The following is a 6,000-nucleotide window of genomic DNA, read 5'->3' as shown; positions in this document are numbered from 1 at the left end:
TCTCTGGGGACACACAGGGGTGTGTGGATCTCTGGGGACACACAGGGATGTGGACCTGTGGGGACACACACAAATGTGTGAATCTGTGAGGGGACACACAGGAGAGTGGATCTGTGGGGACACACACATGGGGGTGTGTGGGCCTGTGAGGACACACACGGGTGTGTGGCTCTGTAGGGACACACAGGAGAGTGGATCTGTGGGGACACACACACAGGGGTGTGTGGATCTGTGGGGACACACACAAATGTGTGAATCTGTGAGGGGACACACACATGTATCTGTGGGGACACACACCGGGGTGTGTTGGTCTGTGAGGAGACACGCATGGGTGTGTGGCTCTGCAGGGACACACGGGAGGGTGGATCTGTGGGGACACACAGGAGAGTGGATCTGTGGGGACACACACATGAGGATGTGTGGGTCTGTGAGGACACACACACGGGTGTGTGGCTCTGTAGGGACACACAGGAGAGTGGATGATCTGTGGGGACACACAAACACGGGTGCGTGGGTGTGTGAGGACACACACACAGAGGGATGTGGATCTGTGGGCACACACAGGGCTCTGCTCCCGGCGGGGGCACTACAAGTCCCGTCATGGCGCGGGGCGGGGGCGGTTCCCGGGCGGGTGCCGCCCCGCTGGTGGGGCGCGCGGGCGGGCGGGCGGTGAGGCGAGGCCGGCGGGGCGGGAGGTGGCGGTGGCAGCAGCGGCACTCGGCGGGCGTGAGGGCGGCGGAGCCGGCGTACATCGGGTGCTTCTCTCTCGCCGCTTCCCGGCAGATACCACCACCGCCGCCGCTGCTGCTGCAGTTTCCCGGCCTGTGGCTCGCACCGCCGGAGCCCTCCGTGGCGGGGGCTGAGCGCTGCGAGGCTCCTCCGCCTGTCGCCCAGTCGGAACTATCGCCCTCCGTGCGGCCGCGAGGAGGCTGAGGCTGCGCCTTCCCCTTTTCCCCCGATCCCGGCCTGCTGGCGTGGGGTGCCTCTGCTGCCCGCTGCCTTCCTGCCTGGGGTGAGTATCGCGCCTGTCGCGACAGAGCCCCCATCCGCGCGGCGCTGTCGTGAGGAGGTGGGGGGCCTGCCCGGGGCCTGCCCCCCCCTTCCTTCCCCAGGCTCCTTCTTCCCCTCCCCGCCGCCCTGCGCGCTTTGTGCTGCGCCTCGCAGGGCTCCCCTCGTTGCGGCTGTTTCTAAAATAATTCCCTATTTTTATTTTTTTTCCCTGGGCTTTGGGAAGTTTTTTGTCTTTTTTTTTTCTTCGTCTTTTTTTTTTTTCCCCCTCAATCTTATTTCCTTCCCACCCGGACTTGGCCCCGCTCTGGGGCTGGATGTGCTGGAGAAGCTCTTTGTCATGGAGCGGCTGCCGGAGCCGTCTGCCCTCGGAAAAAACATCACTTAAAAAAAAAAAAAGAAAAAAAAGGAAAAAAAAAGTCGCTCAGTACTCGGACACTGGGGTTCTGTTGAATTTAGGGGGTGTGTTTTTTTTGGCGGCAGTGGCGTTATATATATTTTTTCGGGTAGGAACAAGTCCCCCCGTCCTCTCCCCCCCGAAGTCCATTGATCGCAGCCCCCCGTGCCGGAGCGCGGAATGGGAGCAGCACGCAGGCGGGTGACAACAAAACAAAGGGGGATTTTGTTTGGCTGTTGTTAACCTGCAAGATCTTGGTGGGAAAGCTTGCTCCCCTCCTTTTTTTTTTTTTTAATATCCCTAGCTCTTCCAGATATGATGTTGTTTCACTCTGGAAGAATCCAGATAGTCGGTAGGTAAGTTGTGTGCTTTTCATTTTAAGCTTCTTGGGGGAATCACAGGGTTTCTCTCCCGTCTCCCCAGCCTCGGCTCTTTTGTGAGCAGCCTGCCATCCAGCGCAACTTGTGTCCGGTTTTTTTTTTCACTCTTGTTTTCACCTAGTTAAATAATGCGTTTTCAGGAAGATCTAATAGGAGGGGGACATTTCCGCCTGTAACAGCCACGGAGAAGATTTTCTGAAGGCAGGGGAGAGGAGGAGCAGTTGTGTTTTCAGCTGAATAATTTTTGCCTCTTAAAGGGTATATTTTAAAGCACTTCAACGTTTTTATACCGGAAGCATTTTTCTTCCCCCCTGCCTTTGTTTTTGTTTTAACTACCTCCTCAAAAACTGCAGCTACTGAACCTCTGCAAAAATGCAGCTTCTGGAATACATGGAAGCAAAACGCAGTGTGGCTGTAACGCTCGTGTTTCTAGCCTTAAAGGCCACCCTTTTTTTTTTCCTATTTTTTTTTTTTTTAATATGCTGGGACTCCTCTGCCTTGACAAAACACTGCTTGGCAAGGAAAATCACAAAGCCTTTCAGCGAGCCAGTGCTGGCGCTTCTGCATCTGAAGGACGATGGGTTTATTTTTTCCATTTTGAACGCGTGTGGGGGGCGGGGGGAGACCCGGGGAAAAAAAAAAAGGCCGTTTCCGGTTTCTGTTCAGCGGCTTTTCGTATTTTTTTATTTCCCACAAAGAAACAGCCAGATGACCTGTTGATGATGCATCATCGGTTGCTTTTTGTTCCGAAAGGCGCCTATAGGTTAGTGGATGTGAACAGGCTGCCCGGATTTTCGTTTCTGTGTGTGGTTCATGTGGCTTTGTAATGTTTTAGGCCGACAATTTTGGAGTGAGTAATGTAGAACCAAAGTTCAGACGTCTGCCTGGGGTATTCCCCCTTCTCCTATCCCCCACGGTCCTTTCTCCCAAGAAAAAGTCTGTTTTTTTGAAAATTGAGCACCGGTAGTTGGAAAATGAGACCCTTTTAGCGCTGCGTAAGATAAGTGTCCTTACTCTTTGAAGTCGTGTGAATGGCCTGGCAGGAAGCTTTAGCAATGCAATAGGCAGCTACTGGGTACCTTAAGCTTCTACATCTCCCGTTTCAAATGAATTAAACATGTAGGAGCACCTACCTTGTGCTGAGTAAAGTCCTGCGAAGTGTGTGGCTCATGAATGTTTCCGTTCTTACCAAACACTGAACCGTATTTCTCAACACAGCAGGTCACCGCGCTAGTGTTCATCTTGGAAATTAAAGTTTTGAGTAACTACTAGTATTTCAGTTAGAGCAGAACTTAATATACTATATCTGCTACGACAGTTTTGTATTTTGGTAGCAATGCTGGTTTCTATTAAGAAACTAAGCATGGAGAACAGGATCCTTTCACTTCAGGATTTATAGCTAACGTCTGTGTTGGTAGATGTGAAATAGAGGATCATCTCCTTGGAGCCAGTGGTATTTAAAACTCTTATTCATTTGGAAGGAGCTAATTACAAGTATATTTTGATATAAAATGTCTTTTCAGACAGGAGCTCTGGAACATGGGAAAGCAGAAAACCCAAAGCTGTTTGTAGATGCTAATCCATGCCCTGAGCTAAAAAAAGAAGAATGAGGGTGTTTCATGAGAAATCAGTCACCTTTAAGTGCATACTTGTGAGTGAAATTACATAGCTGATTAGCAATTCCTGCTGGATGCCAGTAATTGGAGGTACTTGTTGCTCCCTTGCTGGTCACTGTGCGCCTTGCTGGTTAGATTGTAAAAGTTTTGACTGAACATCAAGAAGAAAAAGTCCAGCTCTTTTGCTTCCTAGGCATTCATTCCTTAATCTCCAGATTCACAAGCGTGCTGACAATCTGTCAAAGGAAGTGACAGCAAAGAGATGGTATAGGAAGTAGGTCGAGCGTCGCTGAACGCTGCTGAGAGAGTTTCAGTGGAAAAAAGTAAGCATGTTTCCATCTGATCTAGTTTCTGTGTCCTTTCAATCTACCGGTTAGCAAGATGCACCACTAAATGTCATACTCCTCCTGTAGTTCCCCAGTTCTACTGAAAGTAACGTTACATCCCTGATCAGGCCCAGTTAGTCTACCTGGATGAAAAGATTCACGGGAAAGAAGGTAAAACAGCAGTTTAATTGTGAGAAATGGTGTCAGTCGGGTAAAGCTGAAGTGACTCTGTGTCTCCTAGGAGGCTGTGGTCAGCTCATGGGGTGGATTTTCCTCTCCAGTGGGTGGTTGGGGGCGGGCTGTGACAATAGGGTAGCATCATGGCACGTTCTTAGTGGCCTTGATGTTTAGCAGTGGATGTAGCAATTAATAGTTACACGTGATTGTGTTTCTTGTTTAAGATGTTTGAATTGATGTGTTGAAAAGCCTGCCCTTTCAAGTTAAAAAAGATAGAAGGTCTTTGCCATGCTAGAAATCCTCCTTAAATTGAAAAAAAAAAGCAAGCTCTACCCTTGTAGAGCAGCAAAAACTCTTGACAATAACTTGATTTGCAGAAAAATTACAGCCTTGCACTGAGAGTATGTTCTTTTACAAGTATCCTGTATTTATATTGATTTGAAAAGAAGCTCTTGCTTCAAGTAGGAAGAGGTTCTTCAGTGCTTTGCACGAGTGAGTGCAGGGCTTACGGGCTACCTAGGTAAGCCCTGTGCCATGGACTGTTTTGCTGACCCGTGTGACATGATTTGGAGCACCAAATGTTCCTAACTGCTCAAAATGACCTTTCTGGAATAACCCTGTAGTAACGAATGGATGTGAAATAGTTGGCTGGAAACTACAGGCTTTACAGGAAAAGTCTGTTGTCCCCTGCTGGCACCCCTGTGCTGAAGGTAGGTAATCATCAATACCAGTCCTGCTACAGCAGCATCCTCCTGGCTGGCATGTGAGGTGGGAATGCTGTGAGGTGGCATTGTGGGACGTGGGCTCAAGTGTGAACTAGTCAGCAGCTTGTTTGATTCAGACTGAATGCAGTGCCTGGGTGGAAGTGTTTAGTTAAGGATTGATGGTATTCCCTGGAGCCTGCCATGCAGGAGCACGGTTCAGTTCGTGAACAGGTAATAAAAGTTAATCTGCTGACCTTGTTTTTAATCCATGCTGCTGAATTTAATCATAGTGACTTGACTGCCACTCGTGGTACTTATGTAAATGCTGAATTTTGGGCTTGAATCTTGTACTTGAGAGCAGAGTGGACTAAACCTTGCTGCGGTTTCAGGATTGGGAGTGTCCTATAATTTTACTCTTCTAATTAAAGGTCTGTTGCAGGTTTTAGATTAGGAGCAGTCAAAACCTCTTACTCTGGTCCAGTAATTATATTTCTTTTGGGAAGAGGATCTGTTAAATTCACACTCACTTTCCTTGTTCACCAGTAACGCGTGTTGTAGAAGACTTGGGATTTGTGTCATGTTGGCTCAAAATGCTCTTGATTTCCCTGGTTGTTGGCTATACAGCTATGTCAACCAGATGTTTTCCTGTGCCAGCCCTGTTTGTAGCAGTTAATTGCATAAATATGTTTTTAGAAGGGAGAAAAGCCTTCCTTGTGAGAAGTTTTTTTAACAGTACAGAGATATTTGTGCTGGAGAGGTGCTGGTCTGGCTACGTTAGGGTAGGTTTTATATGTGTGAACGGCAGGAATGTATTGAAAGGCTGAAGAAGACTCAAACCAGAAGTGATCTCTAGAATACTTATTATTATTAGGATAGTTGATAATATGAATAGCTACTAGGTAGTGGTGTTTTGTGGATTGACTGAGGTTTAGAGTGAATGGGATATATTAAAAAATACTTTGTAGGTACTTGCAAGATAGTGGTTTGAAGAAAGTCAAGTAGGATTCTTTGGGGGATAGTTTCTTGGAGCTAGGACTTGAAAGGAAGATTGGAAAAAAATCAAGAAAAACCCAAAACAACCAAAACCCAGAAAAATAATAAAACAGAAAACCCTGCTTAGGCAAAATTTTCTTTTAAGTAGACCACAATCAATGTTTTTTTCCCTTCCATTGCCAATTGATTCATCTGCCTGGATGTACTTAGCTGTTTGTATTTCAAGTTTGCAATGCTTCTGCAACTGCACAACCCTTTGGGCTTCTTTACAAATGCTTAAAAATATTTTTTTCTGAGCTGGGATACCGATTTCCCTTAATTTATGGACAAGGTGGGAAGTAGAGATTGAATTTGAGGGCACTGGTTTGTTTTCTGTTAAGAAGAGTGTTAAGATTTGAC

General features: G+C 47.3%; 1 protein-coding gene across 2 annotated transcripts in view; it reads left to right on the top strand.

Annotated features, from left to right (window-relative positions):
- Positions 1-700: 700 nt before the first annotated feature.
- Positions 701-6,000, top strand: part of PELI1 (pellino E3 ubiquitin protein ligase 1) — a 43,503-nt gene continuing 38,203 nt past the window's right edge. The window contains exon 1 of one of the 2 annotated variants that reach the window (XM_027694944.1): positions 701-1,012. The gene's annotated coding sequence lies outside the window, so the exon portion shown is untranslated. Of the gene's footprint in view, positions 1,013-1,724; positions 1,762-6,000 lie in introns of those variants that run through there. The other variant, XM_027694946.1, reaches the window with a different exon arrangement.

Source organism: Neopelma chrysocephalum, unplaced genomic scaffold (assembly GCF_003984885.1).
Source record: "Neopelma chrysocephalum unplaced genomic scaffold, ASM398488v2 Primary Assembly neopelma1_99, whole genome shotgun sequence".
Classification (NCBI taxonomy): domain Eukaryota; kingdom Metazoa; phylum Chordata; class Aves; order Passeriformes; family Pipridae; genus Neopelma; species Neopelma chrysocephalum.
Note: the sequence above shows the minus strand (reverse complement) of the source record. Positions and strands in the feature narration are given on the sequence as shown.